General features: G+C 39.1%; 1 protein-coding gene across 2 annotated transcripts in view; it reads right to left on the reverse strand.

The window, feature by feature from the left end:
- The window catches only part of Eif4ebp2 (eukaryotic translation initiation factor 4E binding protein 2), a 35,125-nt gene that overhangs the window by 3,933 nt on the left and 8,849 nt on the right, over positions 1–22,343 (reverse strand). The window lies entirely within an intron of this gene.

Here is a 22,343-nt window from a genome sequence, read left to right on the forward strand (position 1 = left end):
TTTACCAGGCAGGCACTGTTCTGCTGAGCTAACTCCCCAGCCCCTCCCTCCCCCTCTTAACCACTCTTTCTTCCCATCTCACTCAATATGTTTCATCTACTATCCTGTTTATCAGACTTTCTGCAGACTTTCAGTTCCTTATGCCTGGGCTGTCTTATTTATATCTGGCCTGTATCCTAACATTAAAATCTTCAAAAACATTTTGTTTGTGTTTGTTTGTTTGCTTTTTGAGACAGGGTCTTACTATGTAGTTCAGGCTGGCCTTGAACTCACTATATAGCCCAGACTGGCCTCACAATAATCCTCCTGCCTCAGCCTCCCAAGTGTTGGGATTACAGGCATGTGCCACCATACCCAGCCAAAAACATACTTTAAATGAAGGAATAAACAAGCATATGAGAAAACAGGCACCTTTAGGTTAAAAGCTTTCCACAGAAGCACTGAGACTGATATCCCCCCGAGAGAGTTATGGTAGAATTCTCTACCAGACAATCTGCTTCTCAGTAAGAGCTATTGGTATGTTTTATAAACAATAATCTGATAGTTATAAGAACCTGCTGTGTATAAGTGGCCAACAGGTACATAAAAGTACTCAATATCACTAATCATCAGGGATATAAAACTCAAAACCACAGTGAGCTACTACCACACATTTGTTACGACGGCTGTCATCAAAGGTGGCCCATGCCTGTAATCCCAGCTTTCGAGGTAGAGTCTGGAGGATTGCTGCAAGTTTGAGGCTAGCCTCAATTACACAATGAGTTCAAGGCTACCCTGAACTACACAGTGAGACTCTGTCTCAAAAAACAAAACAAAACACACAAGACAGCCATGTAGTAGCGGGGGGACCTATAAGCCCAGCTACTCAGAAGGCTACCACAGGAGAAATGCAAGTTTGAAGCCAGCCTGGGCAATTTAGAAAGATCTTATCTCAAAATAAAAAATAAAAAGAACAGGTACAGTGGTACATATTTGTAATCCCAGAACTCTGGGAATCTAAGGCAAAAAAAAGATCACAAGTTCGAACCCAGCCTGGGTTACTTAATGAGACCTTGTCTCAAAATAAAAAATGTGCTGGGTATGTGGCTCTGTGTGAAAGCCCAGGGTTCAATCCCCAGTACTGCAAAAAATAAAGTATCAGAAGGGTTGGAGATGCACATGGCCCTGGACTTAATTTTCAGTATCATAAAAACAAAATGACCCACAAAAGATAAATGTTGGCCAAGATGTTGAAAAGGTATATCACTGGTAGGAAAGTAAACAGTACAGCCACCATGGCAAAGTTTGGAGGTTCTTCAAAAATTAAAAAAATAACAAGGCCCTAACTCAACTCAACTCAGGTCAAGTCAGAACTTCCATATTATCCATCAATTCTTCTTCTGGATATATACCCAAAGGAAATGAAAGCAGAAGCAAAACATGTGAACAGCTTAACTACTGTATCTGTCAGTTAACGAGCTGATGGATGGATAAAGAAAATGGGCACAGAGATGGAGAAGAGTACTACACACATATATATACAAGAATATTATTCAGCCATAAAAAGGAAATCCTGCCATTTGTGAGAACATGGATTAATCTTTGCTAAGTGAAAATAGCCAAACAGAAAGATAAATACAGCAAGATCTCACTTGAATATGGAACCTAAAAAAGTTAAAATCATAGAAAGAAAATAGAATGGTAGATGTCAGGAGTAGGGGAAGAAGAGGCTGACCAAAAGACAAGGGTTTTCAGTTATACTATTCACAATACCATAAAAACATTAAATACTTAGGTATTAATTAAGGAAGTGAAAGACGTCTACAGTGAAAATTGCATCAGACTGAAAAAGGAAATCAAAGAAGACACCAGAAAATGAAAACATAACACCTATTCCTAGATAGGCAGAACCAACATAATCAAAAATGGCTATACTTTCAAAACTCATATACACATTTAATGTAATACCAATCAAAATAGCAACATCATTTCTCACAGAGCTAGAGAAAACAACCCTAAAATTTATATGGAATCAGAAGAGACCTAGAATAGCAAAAGCAATCCCGGGTAACAAAAGCAAAGGAGATGACATCACAATCTCAGACATGAAGTTATACTATAAAGCTACAGAATTAAAACAGCCTGGTACGGGCACAAAAGCAGACATGTAAATAAATGGAACAGAGCAGAAGAAGAAACAACCCCAGATACACACGGCTATTTAATTTTTTTTTTTTTTGGTACCAGAAATCAAACTCAGGACCTTGCGCTTGCCAGGCAGGTGCTTATGCCACTGAGCTACATCCCCAGCACCTATTTAAGCTTTGACAAAGGAACTAAAAACATTCACTGGAGGAAAGACAGACGTTAATAAATGTTGCTAGAAAAATTGGATATCCACATTCAGAAGACTGAGTCTATACCCATATATCTTACCATGTACTAAACTAAAATCAAAATGGATCAAAGCCCTAAATATTAAAACAGAACTACTTAATCTGCTAGAAATAAAATAGGTACAACTCTTAAAGACATAAGTGTAGGCAAAGACTTTCTGAACAGAACCCCAATGGCATAAGAAATAATACTGAGAATCAATAAACGGGATCATATCAAATTAAAAAGCTTCTACAAGCCAAAGAAAACAGCAAAGTAAAAAAAATTTTGCCAGCTATTCCATGGACAGAGGACTAATAAAAAGAATATAAAAAGAACTCAAGAAAATTAGACCCCCTCCCAAATAAAATACCCAATCAAAACATGGGTAACCAAAGCGAACAGACGCTTCTCAGAAGTGGCCAATAAATTCATGAAAAAATGCTCATTATCACTCGTCATCAAAGAAATGAAAATTAAGACTACACTGAGGTATCATCTTACTTAAAAAGGAACGGTTATCATCAAAAAAATCTAGTAACAAATGTTGGCAAGGACATGGGTAAAAAGGAACTTTACTACACTGCTGATGGGGATGTAAACTAGTACAACCACTATGGAACTCTATGTGGTAACTCCTCAAAAAACTAGAAGTAGAGGGGCTGGGGATTTAGCTCAGCGGCAAAAGCGCCTGCCTGGCAAGCGCAAGGTCATGAGTTCGGTTCCCAGTACCGGAGAAAAACCAAAAAAAAAAAAAAAACAAAAAACAAAACTAGAATTAGAAACTCTGTATGACCCAGCTATTCCCTTCCTAGCTATACTCACTAAAGGGTTAAAAATCATCATATTATAGGGATACATGCATACCCACGTTTCTAGCAGCATAATTTAGAATTGCTAGTATTGGAAACAGCACATTTGTCCATCAACAGACCAATAGAGAGATAAACTTGAGGCATTTGTAGGTAAATGGTGCAACCTGAGAACATAAGATTAAGTGAAGTCAGACTACAAGCTCAAATACTCCCAGGGTTTCTCTTCTATGAAACACACACACACACACACACACACACACACACACACACACACAGAGTGCAAAAAAGAAGATATAAACAGGAAGTAGGGAGAAGTTCAAATACTGCCCCAAATTACCTATTCCACTGTTTTAGAAATATTTCAATATATATGCTAATTTGCTCCACTTATAGTTTATCTTAATTCGTTGAAAAGAAAGTTTGTGCTATTATTTGTTTCTCTTTTGTAAGAATATTTTGGTTTATGTCTTGTACTGAGTAACTATTTTGAAGATAAACAGTGTAATAGCTATTACTATTCTCTTATTTTTTGGATATGACAATTTGTTTTTTCATAAAATAAAAAAAGCCTTCTGTTATCAGATGGCTAAGTTCTGGTAATTCAATGTACAGCATGGTAACTATAATTAACAATACTGTATTATATGACCAAAGTTTGCTAAGTAGATCTCAAATGCTCTCAACACACACACACACACACACACACACACACACACAAGCGCTAACAAACTCAACTGTGGTAACTTTCACTATACATAAGTACATTAATTATCAAGTTGTACACCTTAAATTTATACAATTTTTTTGGCTAATCATACCTCAATAAAACTAGGAGGGGGGCACTACACATTTCTTTTGTCCCTGGTCAAGTTACAAGTGGCTATAAATAGGATATAAAACTATGCAACAATTAGCGATACCTGATGTGGGCCAAATGTAGCAGATGGCTGGAGCTCTGCTCCTGATTCTAACACCTGGCTCACTAAAAAAGAAAGTGATGGCTTAGTGCTATCTGCTAAAGGGGGTGACAGTGGAAAGGGGAATAAGTAGCCCAGCATATCTACTAACCCTGCCTAAATAACGAAGAAATAGTTGGAGCTTTCCATTCACAATGGGTTTAACTCAGGAAAAACCTGTCAAAGTAAAATTACACACAAAACTACTCAGATTAAAGAAGTAGAATCTACATATTACTTGCAGTTAGTGATTTTAGATTCTCTAACTAGGGTGTACTAAAACAAGGAGAGTCTGATTCAGGCTGACTTCCTCAAACAACATGGCAATGGCTACACCCTAGGAAATGGAGGAACAAGCTAACTTATTTAAAATGCAAGGAAGCAAGTGGAAAAAACCCAAAGCACTTACTGCAAGGATGGAAATGTCAGTCTTCCCAAAGCAGGTAAGAAATATTTAATCTAAACAAGTATCAATATTAAACTAACTAGAGGGAGGAGTTTACAAATTCAGTGATTTTCTTGGAGTTAATGTCTTGCAGTAGTATCTGACACTTTCACACGAATGCCAGTAAGTCATTTCCTCCAGATGGAATGGAAAATAGTCAAGCTAGTGCTTTCCTAAGTGAGACAAGGCCAATAAAAAAAGTCACCCCCCACCTCTGCTCTAACAATCCGAATTAAATGCTAAACATATTTTCTAGACAATGGGAAAGAAAGACTTAATTGTCCCAGAATGCAAATAAACCACAAGAATGTCCTCAGATGGGCATCTATTAGCACATGAAGGTATTCCAAAACAAAAATATCTTTAAGGTTTTCAAACCAAAGGGTAGCAACTTTCTTTTTCACTATTTCTACAACTATTCTACACAGCCATATTTTCAGTTTATTAGGAAGGAAAATATGTGGCTTTCAGCCTCTCCATAGTAATCCAGTAAAACTATTGTGTTACATTTAGAAACTACTAGGACAGTATTTGGAGGATTGTGAGCTTCAGGTATCTGCATCAGAATCATTTGGGGTGCTTGTTAAAAAGAGTCTAACTGAATCAGAATTCCTGCAACAACCCAGAAGTCGTTTTCCTTGTCCAGCCCTCTTTCCACTCTACCACAATCTTAACTCCAAAGAGTGGGAGTCAGCTGTTGAAAGCAAAGGGCTGCAAAGGTCACGGCCATTTATCTATTATAAAGCAATAAGGTAAGAGGCAGGTGGTATGGCAAGCAGTTTATTCAACATTTGAGCCATCAACATTTGCCCTAAAGCACTGTTTTCACTGGAGGTGGGGGAAGACGAGGCAGATGGAGGGGGTGTCACTGCCCCCTAGTGAGGGTTACACAAATGGATGGAGAGGGTTTGTTTTTTGAGTAGTTTCTAGGTGGGCAAGGCCTGTGCACCTGCAGGTTTTATAAATTACTTAAGCCTCACATTCATCTTATACAACAGGGAAATAGTTTTAGAAATTATGTGAAAGGGTAGGTTACATAATATTCTAAGACACTCTTCCTGTTTTACTGCTAGGAAGATACGGGCACAAAGGTCCATGGCCCATTTGGTTTTTTTTTTGCTTTGTTTTGTTTTTTTGAGACAGGGTCTCCTGTGCAGCCCAGGCTGGCCTTGAGCTCCCACAGCCCACTTGTTACTGCACTCAACACCAGGATCTAACCAGAAAAGCTTTGCAGATTAAGAACACTTGGAAAAGTTGGAAATCATCTGCTCCTGGTTTAAAGAAGACATAAATCGTATAAACTATTTCACATAAAATTTTAGGCCAATGAAAGCAAAAATTTACCTGGTGTTACCCTTTTTTACTTTGAAAAACAAAATACATTAACAACTCAAAAAGGCTTCTGTAAATTATGAGGAACAAAGCATCTGGACAGCGGAAAACAGTTTGACTTTCAGGTGAACAGTTCAATTATTTTATTTTTTTATTTCTAGTATGGATTTAAAATTTTTACCAACTGTTTTTTCAACCTATTCTTTTTCTTTGTAACAGCTTTACTGAAGTATAATCAATATACAAAATTATACACATTTAGTTTTTGCTTTGTTTTCTTTTTTGAGATAGGGTCCCTATGTGGCCCAGGCCTACTTAGAACTCATTATGATCCTCCTGCCTCAGTCTACTGAGTGCTGGGATTATGGGCACACGCCAACATATCCAGCTTTAAAACTACACATTTTTAATGTATACATTTTGCTGTTTTCAGAAACACTTGTGAAAAATTCAACCTGTTCTTGATGAATCACAAGCATCTTCATGAAACGCGGTTTATTACACTATGCAGTGACCTAAGAAGTCTCAAGTCCTGTTCAACTAATGCTCTGTACAGGCCACTATCATTACAGAATCTCTATGGGGGAAGCTCTTCCAAGCCAGTTTCCTCACCTCCTCCTCATTAGGCTAACAGCTGCCTTTTGTCCCTGTCTCAGTCAGCTCAATCTGTTGTAACAGAACACCACATCTGCAGTGATAGAAGCTGACGCTCACAGTGCTAGAGGTGAGAAGTCCAAGATTAGGGTGACAACATGGATGATTTCTGGTGAGGGATGTTCTCACATGGGGGGAGCTTTCCAGAGTCTAATAAGAGTACTAATCCCTTCATAAGGGCCCCACCCTCATCTAAACCTAATTACCTCCCAAAGATCCCACTTCCTAATACCATCAGTTGTGAGTTAGTGCTTCAACAGACAGATTTTGAGAAGATATGATTCCATGCATGGCACACCCTTCACACCCATCTTAACTTTATGTTTCTTCTTTCTTGGGTTTGGAAATCAGCATTCTGCTTGGTAGACTTCCCTGCAAAATAGTGGCAAATATGCTGAAAGGGGGCGTGACAGTTTTCGCAGAACAAAGCGGAGTTTTAGTGGACAGACTTTGCACATTTCCGTGTCACCTCCACTTTTGTTCATGGCTGGATTTCAGAAGAGTAAAGCTTCACTGTGAGGTGGTCTAACCAATATTCAACTTGCAAGTGAAGCAAGCATATTTTCCTTTCTGCAGGACACCATGTTTGGAAACAGGCATGCAGTGGAGAAGCACAAGACAGAAAGAAGGAAGTCTTACATATGTGTATTAAAGAAATGAACTACTGCAGATAGCAAAGTACCTTTTTAATGGCCTCAGTCTCTACCTAAACTTAGCTATCTGCAGGACAGAGTCAGAAGAGAGATGAGGTAAACCAGCCTGTGGTCCAGGGCTGAGTAGATAGAAACTTGGTCCCAAGAAGGAAACAGGATGGCCAGGCCTTCCAGCCTCCCCAGAGATAAACAGCAAGCAGCTCAAGCAGTTTGGTCCAGTAAGCCCGAACAATATAACAAACATGTAGAAACAACGTAACAAGCACACCCTGACCAGAACACTCTGATCCTCACTCCTACCCCTTCCAGAAATGCTTTTGCGCTTCTCCACACTCTTGCTATGTACCTTGTTCTGTTGTATAAAAAGCCCCTAGACAAAACAGCTGAGTGGCATCCCACTTTCAGGACCCCTCCTGCCTCTCTGGAGCTTTCTCTCAATAAATCTTCCCTATTCCTTTTGGTCCTCGAATTCATTCTTTGATATCAGGAGAGAAGAACTTGGCACATCTGAAATCTAACAGTTGGGAGTTACTTCCCTGTAACAGAACCAACACGGAAACAGGCAGCACAGATTCTGCCCAGACATGGGAGATGGAGAGGAATTCTGAAGAACAGTTATGACTGTGGGGCTGGCAAGATATAGGTTTTAAAAAATAGCTTTGTTGAGGTAGAAGTAACGTACAATTTATCTACCTGAAGTATATAATGCAGTAATTTTAAAAGTATACTTACAGAACTGTATAACACTACCATAATTTTAGAACACCTTCATTATCCCTACAAAATTTCCCTTCCTCCAGTCCTAGGAAACCACTAATCTACTTTTTCCTTCTGTACCTTGACTGTTCTGGATATTGCATATAAATGGGACTGTATTTTATGAGTGTTTCACTTTCATGTTTTCAGGGTTCATTTATATGGTAGCACAAGTGGTCCCCGATGTGTGATGGCTCAACTTATGATTTTTTATTTTACCTATGATAGTATAAAAACTTAAGAAGAATGTGATCATTACCAGAGCTAGTGACACCTAGCATGATACTCTTGTGATGCCAGGCAAATAGTTTCCAGCTTGGCACATGATAAAAAGAGTAAACAACCCATTTCCTACATGCACTGTAATGCCATGCTATGACATTTGTTGAGCTGAAAGCCACAACCCTATTGCAAGTTAAGGAGTATCTGTAGTTCATTTTACTTTTTTTTTTTTTTGATTAACACATTTATATATATTTACAAAGTACAGCATATGTTTTGATCCATGTATATACATTGGGTAGTAATCAACTCAGGATAATCAATATACCTATCACCTTAAACTTTTACCATTTCTTTCATCATCATCATTTTTGATACTAGGGACTGAACCAGGGCATGCCCTACCATGAGCTACATCCACAATATTTTTGGTCAGGGTCTTATTAAGTCGCCTAGGTGGGCCTCAAACTTACATATAATCTTCTCAGCCTCCCAAGTAACTTGTATTACAGGTATGCATTGTCATGCTTGGCAAATTTACCATTTCTTGACAGTGAGTGAAAATAATCCTCTCTTCTAATGTATTATTATTATTTTTGGTACTGGGAATTGAACTCAGGACCTTGAGCTTGCCGGGCGGGTACCACTGAGCTATGTCCCCAGCCCTCTAATGTAATGTATTATTATAATTACATTCATATTCATTTCTTTTCCTTGCCAAACAACACTTCATTGTACAGTAGTCCCCCTTTGTCTGACTTCATCTCTCTTGCTTCCTATGGTTGTAGTTAAATTCCAGAAATAATTTGTAAATTAACTTTTATTACAGTGTATTGTTACAGTTGTTTTATTATTGTTGCTGGCAATCTCTTACTGTGTCTAATTTATAAGTGAAGCTTTATCTCAGGTGTGCATGTATAGGAATAAACATAGTATTTAGGGTTCAGGATTACCCAGAGTTTCATGCACCCACAGAACATCTTGGAAATGTATGCCCCACAGAAAAGGGGGCACTACTGTATTTACTCCATTTTGTTTGAAAATTCCATAGCTGATGGATATATGGGCTGTTTCCACTCTTTGGCTGTTATGAATAAATGCTGATTGAAACAATTTTTTTCTTTTAGTATAACAAAGGACAATTTATTTGGTGAGAAGAGGAAAAGAGGCAGACAGCTACTGTGAGGTGGTAGGGGGCTTCAGAGCCGAAAGCCCCTCATCTATATGTTTTCGTAAGGATATCCATTCTCTTGGGCATATACCTAAGAGTGCAATCGCTGAATCATACGGTGACTCTACATTTAACCTTTCAGGGAGCTGCTGGACTACTTTCCAAGGTGGTTGCACCACTTTACATTCCAGTCAGCAGTGTGAGGATTCTAATTCCATACACTGTAGCTGTTGTGGGGAATACTTATAGAGTCTTTCTGACTGTAGCCATTCTAGTGGAAATGAGGTAGTTTTCTCTGCAGTTTGATTATAATATGAACTTTCCTGATGACTAATTATGTTGAGTATGCTCTTTTCATGTGTCTGCTGTACATCTCAACATACATTTCTTTTTTTTTTTTCAACACACATTTCTGCTATTTTTTGGAGGGGTGGGCGTTACTGGGAATTGAACTCAGGACCTGGCACTTGCCAGGCAGGCACTGTGCTACTGAGGTATAATCCCAGCCCACAACACACATTTCTTCAGAGAACTAGCTATGCAGATCTTTTGCCATTTTAAATGAGCCTTTTATTGAGTTATAATCATTCCTTATACATTCTGGGTACAAATCCCTTATCATATATGATTATATTTTCTCCTATTCTGTGGACTTTTTTCCTTAGTGTTCTTTGTTTTTTTTTTTTTTCCGGTACCGGGAATCGAACTCACAACCTTGCACTTGCCAGGCAGGCGCTGTGCCACTAAGCTAAATCCCCAGCCCCCCTTAGTGTTCTTTGAAGCACAGAAATTTTAAACTTTGACTCTGAAGTCTAATTTATATTTTTTTCCTGGTGTTGCTTGTGCTTCTGGTGTCATATCTAAGAAACCATTGCCTAATCCAAGGCCATAAATATTTGTGCCTGTTTTCTTTTATAAGAACCTTATAGTTTTACCTCTTACATTTTGGTTTCTGTGCTATGGCTTTCAACTTCAGTTGTGGATGGATATTCAGTGCACCAGCACTGTTTGCTGAAAGGACTCTTTCCCCCATCAAACCGTTTTGGAAACCTTGCTGAAGAGCAACACGCCATAATCCTGGCAGTTTATTCCTGGACTCTTTAATTTTAATTTTATTACATTGACCCACATGTCTGTCCGTACACTAGTACACAGTCTTGATCTGTAACAGGATTTGAAACTCATAAGTAGAAGTCCTTCAATTTTCATGTTTCTTTTCAAAGATTGTTTTGGCTATTTTAAGTCCCTTAAAGTTCCATATGAATTTTAGGATCAGCTCCCCAAAGCAGCCAGCTGGAATTCTGAAGGGGACTGTACTGAATATATACATCAATTAAAAGAGTATTGCTGTCTTAAATATTACACCTTGTAATACATGCATATCAAGTATCTTTCCATTTATTTAGGTCTTCTTTAATTTCTTTCACCAATGTTGAACGGCATTATTTATTTATTCCTGACTGTGTGCCACCTCCCCAGCTTAACTGGGGAGTAACTGATGAAACTGTGCACGTTTAAGGTGTACAGTGCACTACTTTGATGCCACATATATTTAATATATGAGTGAAGTGATTCCCAGTCAAGTTAACTAACACACCCATCACCTCGCACAGCTCTTTTTCTTTTGTTTTTGTTTTTGTTTTGTTTTGTTTTGTTTGTCTTTTTGAGACAGGGTCTCACTATGCAGTTCAGGCCAGTCTTAAACTCACTTTGTAGCCAGGCTGGCCTCGAACTCTTGCCTCAGCCTCCTGAGTGCTGGGATTATAGGCATATGCCACATCTGGCTCCTTTTTTTTAGTTTTAATTTTGGATTGTTCACTATAGGCATATAGAGATATAACTGTTTTTTTTCTATAATGACCTTGTATCCTGCAACCTTGCTAAACTCCGTTATTAACTGTAATAGTTTTTTTAATGCATTCCTAAAATACTTTTGGTCTTGAATGGTGAGCACAGTAATTTAGAAGCTAAGACACACTGAGAAACTAGGGTCTTAACTAAAAGACATTAATGTTTTAAATAAGGCACAGGAAAGTATGACTACAAAAGCACGGCATTTTAAATTTTTGAATTTTAGGACATTACAAGCTAAAAAACTTAACTGCAGCTGATAGACAGCAAAAAACCCTGGAATCAGCCCAACAGTGACTAACTGTGATTCCATGGTATAACTCAAAGGCGCCGGACTACTCAAAAATCCAAAAATATTTGTAAGTTAAAATTCTACTATGAATAAAATGTCAGGAAAAAAAATCTTTTAATTTCCTTTATTGGATATTGGATTTGCTATAAAAATGTAAGAATTCCAGAATAACTGACTGAAAAACTCAAAATAGTCAAGGTTTCTTATACACATGCATGCTTAGAAACACATTTTTTGAAGCAAGAATTTCCTGGTTAATTCATTTTCTTAAAACTGCCTGCCACATTTATGCTAACCCTAATTTAATTAATCAACCAACCAATGAAGTCACAAATGACTAGAAAATTAAACTTAAATTCTTTAAGAACACAAAAAGACCAATATATGTATAGCTCACAAATAATACAATATTCAACTAAAACAAGATTATTATCATTCTCTCTTTTTTTTTTTTTTTAAGAAAAAAGAATCTATTTAACCTTGACCATGGAAGTATTTCCTTCCAGTAAGATTTTCATTTCCTTTTCTATGGAAATAATCATGTTTTGTTTTAAAACTGGAACATTACAAAAATCACAATATTGCATATGCTATTTACTGGTTTTTAATGTTTACAATCAAGCTATAGTAACAATGTAGATAAATCATACTATAGGAAGAATTCCTGAATGTTACTGTTCTAACTGTATCATTCAGAATTTTTTTTATCAGTGGTGGGGATCAAACCTATTATTTAAAGGTAACTACAAGAAGAACCAAAAATGACAGTACAACTTGTAGAAATTGGTAACTGGGGATTAGGGGTATAGATCAGTAGTAGATTGCTTGCTTAGGATATGTGAGGCCAAGGGTCCAACACCAGCATCACAAAAAATAGAAATTGTAAAAAAAAAAAAAAAAAAGAAATTGTAAATAGAGGACAAAAAGTAATAAAAGGTGTTCTAGATTCCCTCTGTAACAGGCAGTCAGCAGTACTGTCTAATGCAGTGGTGGCAAACCTATGGCACACATGTGCTATAGCTGGTTGTTACTATTGAAAGCTCTAAAAGGTTTGTCATCACTGACCTAATGCTTAGAAATCAAGATACCATGCTTTATATATATTCTTCACAGTACAGTGGTAACCAACAAAATTGTTAGAAACTGTTGAAAGTGGTAGTCTACTAGCATTTCATGAGCTTCTATTCTGCTCAGGTTTATTTTTAAACTGCGCATATATTAGTCTTCATGCTTGGATTTAAAAACAAATAGGAATCTTTAGATCTAGGTTAACAGTAGATATTTATAATTCTGTTCATCCTTTAATGACAAGACAGTAGGATAACTCTAATCCCTTGATCCCACACTCTAGATGCTGGCATTACCAGGAAAACATGAAAGTAAAATGGAGTATCTTTGCTGGAGAACAGAGGGGAAGAAAAACTTGTTTTTAACCTAAAAACGAGTGATTCTCACATGGCAGAAAACAAGACCAATGAGTGAAGCCTAAACATATGCTTGCCAAGACAGCTGGGACAGAAATAAGGTCATGTAGGCTAACAGCCTCTTTCAAAACCAAATAAATTAGTTTAAATAATTAACCCATGTAATAAGCTGTATATACCCAAGAAACTGTAAACTTAAAAAATACCACAAAGATAAAGCCCCCTGTAATATAGGTAACCTATAGGTGATTGTTATACTGTCACATGGTCCTCTGTCATACAATTCTTTTTAATTAAGGCTGGTTCCAAAATCAGACATCCATGAGCTGTGGTTGTGCTTCAGTGGTAAAGCACTTGCCTAGCATGTGTAAGGCCTTGGTTGGATCTGTAGCGCCAGAAGGGAAAAGTAAAACCCATTCATACAAATGGACAGCTGGAAAAGAGAAATAGTAAGTAATCCGTCCAAACTGTACAGTTTGAGTAAGATGACAAAACCCTCCAAGAAGGCTGAGCTGGTCCTTACACCTTTATACAATGGTGTCCCAAACAGCAAGGGGGAATGTGGTGCCAAACGGCACTTTCCTTGTGGGACTTTGTCCAGCAGAGAGGAAAATCTCAGAACACCCTTAGCAGACTTCACCTTGCATCTTGCTTGGCCAGCACTGGAACAGCTGCCCACTAGCTCAAACACTAGGGAAGACATGACTGCCTTAGAGTAGCCATGGTACATACCCTAGGGTCTGGCACACTGCCACTTAAAAAACAGGGAATCTATGATAGCAGTGAAAAGGAAATGGCTGTTGGGCAGGAACCAACAGTGTTAGCCACATTTGTCTTTAATATTTATTGAAATTTAATAAATACTACGTAAGTATTAACCAAAAGTGTGTTAAAACTTAGTTTCAGAACAATCATTAAAGCCAGGCATGGCAGTGCATGTCTATAATACCATTTGGGAGACTGAGGCAGGAGAATCACTGTGAGTTCTAGGAAAGCCTGGGCTGCATAGTGAATTCCAGGCCAGCCTAAATTACATAGTGAGAGCCTGTCTCAAAAGACAAAAACACCTGCCGGGCGTAGTGGTGCATGCACATAATCCCAGCACTTGAGAGGCTGAGGCAGGAGGATGGTTGGGAGTTCGAGACCAGCCTGGGCTACAAAGTGAGCTCACTGACAGCCTGAACTGCATAGCCAGACTCCATCTCAAAAAGACAAAACAAAACAAATTACAGTAAAAGATATACTGTCTTAAATACTCGTCCCTGCCTTGAACAAACACACTTATCTATTGTTCTTGCCACTTTCTTTTTAAAATTTATTATTATTTTTTTTTGTAAATCTATGTGGTGCTGGGGATCGAACCTAGAACCTTGTGCATGCAAGGCAAGAGCTCTACCACTGAGCCACATTCCCAACCCCTGTTCTTGCCACTTTCTGAAGCAGTTCCAGAAGACCTCTTTCACTAATGTCTTTAGCTGCCCTGTTGTGGCTGCCTCTGTATCCTGAATTTGGTGCACACCAGTAATCCCAGCACTTGGGAAGCTGAAGCAGGAGGATCATTGCAAGTTTGAGACCAGCCTGACTACAAAATGAGCTCAAGCCCAGCCTGAACTGCATAGCGAGACCCTGTCTCAAAAAGACCAAAAGAAAAAAAAAGGTTTACGTCTCCTGGTCATTAATAACTTTGGGGAAGAGCCAGAAGTTGAACGGTGCCACACTAGGTGAGTAAGATGGATGAGGACACACGGTAATGTTTTTACAAGCCTGCCTTTCTGTTAGATAGTACTTGGCAGCAGCATTCAGCATAGTTTTTTTTTCCAGGATAGTTTTGATGACACTTTATAAGAGGACTCCAGAACTGCTTCAGAATGTGGCAAGAATGATTAAGATGAGTGTGTTTGAAGCAGTTAATGGCAGTGTATCTTCTACTAGAATAAAATAAAAATACTCATCATACGCATGTGTATATTAATACCATGTACCTGTCATATATATATATATAGACCAACTAAATTGTCAACTTCCGTAATAGGAAATTGTTACTATCTAAAACCAAGAAACAGCATTAAATCACATTATTTTCAAAGTCAGAGGTAAACAGTAGGAAAACTAGCTAAAAGACTTGCACAGTTTACATCCAGAATGTCCCCCCAAAGCCTCATGTGCTCAGAGGTGGGGGTTTTGGAAGATACCTGATCACAGGAGTGCTATGCTCATCAATGGATTAACCCACAGGTGAGCTGGTACTGAATGCGCTGTTAGGAGGTAGGGCTTGGCAGGAAGAGGCAGGTCACCAGATGTGACCTGGAAGGGAAGGAGTATCTTCCATCTCCAGTTTCTCCCTTGGCTCTCTGCTTCAGGGCAGAGCGTGAGCAGCTTTCCTCTGCCTAGCGGGCCGTCCCACCATACTGTTTTTGCCTTGGAGCTGGCAGCCCCTGGAATGAGCCCACTGAAACTACATGCCAAAATAAATCTTCCCTCCTGCAAGTTGTGGGTGTCAAATATTACTTTAGAATGGTTTCTCTGGGGAGTGGAAATAGAGGTAAGTACCAGGTCCACAACCAACCTTAAATAAATGCCTACTATGTCTGTCTATCACAGAACATCAGGAAATCTGAATCAAAATAAAGCATATTGGCCAGGCGTGGTATCGCATGCCTATAATCCCAGCACTCGGGAGGTTGAGGCAGGAGGATCGTTGTGAGTTCAAGACCAGCCTGGGCTACAAAGTGAGCTCAAGGCCAGCCTGAATTGCATAGCGAGACCCTGTCTCAAAAAGACAAAAACAAACAAACAAAAAAACCCACACAAAATAAATCATATCAAATATGCCTTCTGCCATTTGGGCTTGAACACACATATGGAAATACATTTTCTCCACAGAAATGCCTAGCTGATTCCAAGAAAATGCAGGTTGGATCTGACAAGTTGATAACTGCATTCTGAATCAATCCTTTGAATTTGATTTCACAGGTGTTTTCAAGTCCATCTATGATGGTAATAATTAATTAAAGATCACTGCTAATGGTACGGTGGAAACTCAGATTCTAACCTGGCTTCCATTCCAGTTATTTGCTTCCTTCAAGTTCATTCCTTTTGACTACTTCTTTAAAAAATAAAAACAATGGATATCTATCAGCATCTTCCACTTTTACTCACAGAAGAAGCTTGAAGTAATCACTGGCCTATGCTTCTATTTTTATCTGCTGCCTATTCATAAAGGGCTAGGAATTCCTCAGACGAGAGTAGTTTTATTTCAATATAGAAGCACTCCAACACCTAACATAAACACAGCCTCTAATGCCAACATGAGTTCCTCTGATGGCCTAGTGATTAATCATGACATCTTAAGATGAAGAATCCTAAGTTTCACTTTTTGTTGTTGTTAGTTTTTTGTTTTGTTTTGTTTTGTTTGTTTTTTTGAGACAGGGTCTCGCTGTGTAGTTCAAGTTGGTCTTAAACTCACTATATAGTCCAGGCTGGCCTTAAACTCATGGCAATCCTCCTGCCTCAGCTTCCTGATTAAAGGCTGGGATTACAAGTATGTGCTACCACACCCAGCCACCTCACCTTTGATAAATACCTCTGAGAGGAATGGTCTATTTCACCAGTAAATAGCACTTCTGCTATAATCAGGAGAGTATTTCTAAAACTAACCTAAAATGAGATAACAAAACAGAAGATACTACAAGAAAAATATAGACTAATATCCTTTATAAATACAGATGCAAAACTCTTTAAAAAATACTAACAAACTGAATTCAGCAACATATTTTTTTAAAAAAGAGACCAAGACCACGTAAGATTTATCCAAGGATTGCAAAGCTGATTTAACATGTGAAAATCCACTAATGTAATATATATCAACAAAATAAAAATAATCATATGATCATCTCAATACAGAAAGAAAAATATAGGGCTAAGGGGTAGCTCAATGGTAGTGTGCTTGCCAAACAGATGTGGGGCCCTAGTTTGATCCCCAGCCCCACAGTTAATTAATCAAATCTAGTACCCTAAATGGATGTGGCAGTATACATCTTAATCCCAGCAACTGGCTGAAGCAGGAGTCCAGAAGTACAAGCCCAGCACAGGCAATTTAGTGAGACCCTATCTCAAAATTTAAAAAGGGCCAGGATTTAGCTTAGTACAAACACTGCTTTCAATCTGTGGAACTGAAAAATAAATAAAGAAAAATTTAAAAGGCAGAGGATGTATCTCAGAGGCAGAGGGCATATCTAGCATGCCTAAGTGAAGTCCAATTACTAGGGCAAAAAAAACCCACAAAAAACAAAAAACAGGCATAGTGGTGCACACCTGGAATCCCAACACTCGAGAGGCTGAGGCAGGAGGATGGTTGGGAGAGTGAGACCAGCCTGGGCTACAAAGTGATCTCAAGGCCAGCCTGAACTGCATAGCAAGATCCTGTCTCAAAAAGACCTACAGTTAAAACCTTACATAATGGTAAAAGACTGGCTGGTTTGTCCCAAAGAATAAGGTAAAGATGTCCTTTTTCTGTGTGTTGCTACATCTATACCACAATGAAGATGGCCAGGAAATCAGGCAAGAAAAACAATAGGCATCCAGATAAATTACAAAGACTCTCTCTTTATTCATAGATATAATCTTGTATTCAGAAAATTCCAACAAATTTACAACTGAATTGTATTTTCCAGTTTATCCTTGCTTGTGGAAGTTTTTCCGTCTTTAACTACTCAATCAAATGAACAGTTTCTGTTTTACAAGGCACTTGTCCTAGAGATCAAAACAATTATTCATTTAGATGTAAATATTCAAAGATTTCTCAGCTTTTCACTTTTAAGACATGGCCAGAGAAACAGGTGAAGGGGATCTTTAAAGATGAGACACACTCCAGGTGTGGTGGCCCACAAGAGGATCACCATGAATTCAAGGCCAGCCTGCACTACATAGTGAGACCCTGTCTCAAAAAAGAGAGACATACATCAAAGGGTAGCTGCTAAGAGTTAAGAAACACAGATATTAAGGGGCCTTCAAAAAGCAAATAAGCCAGGTACAGTCGTACAAGCCTTATCCTAGCCATTCAAGAGGCTGAGACAGTAGGATCCCAAGTTTGCAGCCAACCTCTGCAAAACCATGACTCAAAGTAACTAAAAAGCAAAGATAATATAAAGGGGTAGTAGTAGAGTGCTTCCCCAGCATGCAGAGGCCCTGGGCTGCATGCTCAATAGTGGGGTGGGGGGAAGTAAAACAAAGAATAAATTTGAAAATAGTGACCTAGGACTTTCCTATTTACTGTTAGTCTCAACAAAATTTTTGTTCTACTATAAATAGAGCAGCAAAACTCTTCCACACATTGATTTGCTCACCTCAAGACTTGGGTGTCAGGAGAATCACCTGCCATTCAGGGATAAACTGTCCAGCTCAGGGTCCCTTCCTCTCACCACAGGATGCAGCTTTCTCCACAGTAACTTTGCTGTCTGATCTGCAAATCTTTACACACAAACACTATTAATCAAGCCTACAGTACCTCTAAACCACACAAAATCCTTCCTATTAAAAAAAAAATGTCTTTAACCCCCAATCTCTGAAAGGCTCCGCTGAATTAAATAGCCTTGGTACTGCCAGATTACAGTTCCTCATTTCTCCTCTTCTCCATCTCATACCGCAGGCTTAGGGGAGCAGAGCGCACTGGGAGCAGGTCTGACTCCCCTGTTTCACCCACCTGCAGGAGCTGCCTCCTCTCACCCAGTGACTGGGCAGGCACACGCGCTTCCTCCCATACAGCACTGACCGAGGCACGAGGACTGCTGCCTTCTCCAAGCTCAGAATCTCATCCCTCCCCAGCAAACATGTATCCACCATAAAACGGAAGGACATCTTCAATATATACTTTGGCAGCTGACGAATAAGACTAAAGTTGAATCTACTACGGACTGACAACATGTTAATCTGTGTTACTCAAGAGATAAATAAATGCCATCTTCCTCAACTGCAGGGCAAAGTAATTAAATACCTTTCATTACATTTTTCTAGTACTTCATCTCTCTCACATGTAATAATGAAGTCACCTGGCTAAAAACTGAAGGTACAAAGTTAAATAAGAATATTGGTTGGTTCAGAAGTTACTGGCCTAGAGTAAATTAAGCCCAAGGTCATTAAAGAACAAATTTTTTTTTTTTTGTACTGGGAATCAAACTCAGGTCCTTGTGTTTGCCAGGCAGGTGCTTGTGCCACTGAGCTATATCCCTGACCCCTAAGGAGAAATGTTATGACAATTAGAACCTTCCTTCCTTCCCCGTATCTACACCCAGAATAAGATTCACTGTTCCCAAGAAACAAACCAGCTGAGCACGGTAGTGCACACCTATAATCCCAGCACTCGGGAGGCCGAGGCAAGAGGATCACAAGTTTGAAGCCAGCCTAGGCTACATAGAGAACTCAAGGCCAACTTGGACTACATAGTGAGGCCCTGTCTCAAAAAACAAAAACAACCAGGTCTCTCCCTAAATTCTTGTTTTTATGTAGCTCACTCTAAGTGAATTATTTTCCAGGGGTAGCACATCTCTTTGAATGCTTACAAACTTCCTTTCCTAGTAAGATAAGTATCTTAACATACTGGAGGAAAAAATTGAATAGTGATTAGGATATCGAATTTGAGGTATCCCTTCACATTACAGTGGCACCTCAATTCTCTCTACAAGCCTGGTTCCAAATGAACTGGACAAGAACCAAATCAAATTTCCCCATAATGTTAATACTGAACTGAACCAATGAATCTGATTCAGTTCTAGTACAACTCAGTTTGCAAACAGAATCATGGATAGAATCAGGTTTGTGAACCAAGGTACCACTGTAATTGGCTGTATGAGACCAACAAGTTAATTTCTCAATTCCTTTCAATTATAAAATGAAACCATTAGGACCCTTCCAGCTAACCAGGTGTTGTTACAAAAGTGAAGCCAGCACTAGTAACCTTACTTTCCACTGAGGCTAGAAAAAGCATCTCAATCAATGGAAGAACAAATATCCCCACTCTTCCATGGGCAGATAAGCAAAAATGAAACAACAAAAATTTCTTCTTCCTTAGTGAGAAACGGTACTCTTCTAGTGACGCAATAAATCCAAGGTGTTATAGCAAGTGCACTTTCATCCATCTTTCATTTCCCTAACCACAGAAAGGCAAGTCTGAGAAACATTCAGGGTAGGCTCTTGGAATCTCCAATGAATAAAGGAGTCTCAGCCAAGCATGGTGGCGCACGCCTGAAATCCCAGCACTCGGGAGGCTGAGGCAAGAGGACTGATGCGAGTTCAAGGCCAGCCTTGGCTACAAAGTGAGCTCAAGGCCAGCCTGAACTGCATAGTTAGACCCTGTCTCAAAAAGACAAAAAAAAAAAAAAAAGATTCTCAAGGAGAGAGAAATCCTAGGTTGGCCAGGCTGTGATCTTCCCTACCAAATCTGATCATTTAGGGCATTCAGTATATTGACTATTATTGTGGAATGCTCTGCTCTGGCACAAGTGATATTCCAAGGTTAAAGCAGTCTGAGGCAGGAAATGTACTCCCTTATCATCTCACTACACAGAGACTTCCAATGTAAGCCTACTAACTCTCATTTTCTTCTAAGTGTCTTAAAGTCTGAAAGATGTAAGTCAGTACTTTATATTATTCAGAACTAAAAATCTTATCTGCACCTCCCCATCCCTCCAAAGCATGATTTTGAGCCTATTCAGAGCATTTCCTACTTTTGTCTGGTGTCCTGTTTTGTACAAAGCACTGCATGGACCTATAAAACTCAGGACAAATACATAACTACATTCATCAGATATCTGGAGGTAACCAAGTAACAACTTCAACCCAGCTCTGGGAAGTAACATTACATGGTGAGGGAGAGAGAGATGTAAGGAGATGAAGCAAAGCATCAGAGGGCAGAAAATTTCCAAAGAGGACAGGACAGTAAGTACAGTATACTTAAATAAGTTCAACAGTGCTATACTCTTATAAACATTAAGACCTCACATGTTAAAAATTCAAAGATCAGGCTGCCTGTGGTGGCACATGTCTGTAACCCCAAGTCTGTAAACCTAACACTAGGGAGGCTGAGGCAGAGGTTTCTGAGTTCAAGGCCGGTTTAAACTACATAGTGAGGGGCTGGGGATATAGCTCAGTGGCATAAACGCCTGCCTGGCAAGCACAAGGTACTGAGTTCGAGCCCCAGTACAGCAAAAAAAAAAAATTAATAAATAAACTACATAGTGAGCCAGGTGCGGTAGCACATGCCTGTAATCCCAGCACTCAGGAGGCTGAAGCACCATTGCTGAAAGCTGGAGGCCAGCCTGACCTACATAGTGAGTTTAGGGGCAGCCTGAAGTATACAGCAAGACCCTGTCTCAAAAAAAATCCAAAAGAACGAGCTACATAGTGAGATCTATGTTTCAAAAACAAACAAAAACCAAAAAAATCCAAAGATCACCACAATGGGCTGGCTCTACCAATAAATACAGGCTAGCCGGGGTGAGGTGGCCCACACCTGCAATCCCAGCATTCAGGAGGCTAAGGCAGAAGGATAGCCTCAAATTCGAGGCCACCCTTCACTACATAGTGGGATCCTGACTCAAAAAAGAAAAGGGGTGTGGGACTGAAATAAATACAAGCTAAATATTACAGATAAGACAAGGACAAGTATTTAAATCTTTTCCAAAACTATCAGTTACATGTGGGCAGTTTAAGGGACATTTGATCAAGCAGTGGTTAATTGTGTGTGTGTGTTGGGAGTGTAAATGAGTAAGTATTTCCGGCAGAATCTTCCCAAGCATTTTAAGAATGAATCCAGACTATGACACAGGCTTCTATCTTTAAAGCAGCGTTCAAAGGCTATGTCTTTATTTTGAAAGCATGGCAGCCTGCTGTCTGAAGTATGTCAAAAGGTTTCCCTTTGTGGCTCTTCTCCGGGGAATAAGATTTAACATACAACTAAAGTTTTAGCTTCCTCCCCAAATTAATTAAATGCCGCTCTATCAGTGACATGTGTTCCAATCTGCTAGAAGCTCAGGAATATACCGACCACCCCTCAGAGAATTCTGCAATAAGTTATAAATCCCTTTCCGTCACCTTAGAAAATACTGTCCGTTTTTTTAAAGCTAAAAAAATGTTCAAGTTGAAAACAACTCTGAGGTAGATTTTTGTCTGCCAAATTTTCTCCAAATTGAAAAGCATGCTCCCACTGGTGCAACCACTGTGGAAATTAGTGTGGAAATTCCTCAAAAAACCAAGACTAGAGGTTCCATTCGATCCAACTATTTCCCTTATTGGTATCTTCCTGAAAGAATTAAAAAGTATGCTACAGCAATATATGCACAAACATGTCGATAGCAGCACAGTTTGTAATAGCTAAATCTTGGAAACAACCCAAATGCCCATAAACCGATGAATGGATAAAGA

This window comes from Chinchilla lanigera, unplaced genomic scaffold, assembly GCF_000276665.1.
Source record: "Chinchilla lanigera isolate Chin_1 unplaced genomic scaffold, ChiLan1.0 scaffold00036, whole genome shotgun sequence".
NCBI classification, from domain to species: Eukaryota; Metazoa; Chordata; class Mammalia; order Rodentia; family Chinchillidae; genus Chinchilla; species Chinchilla lanigera.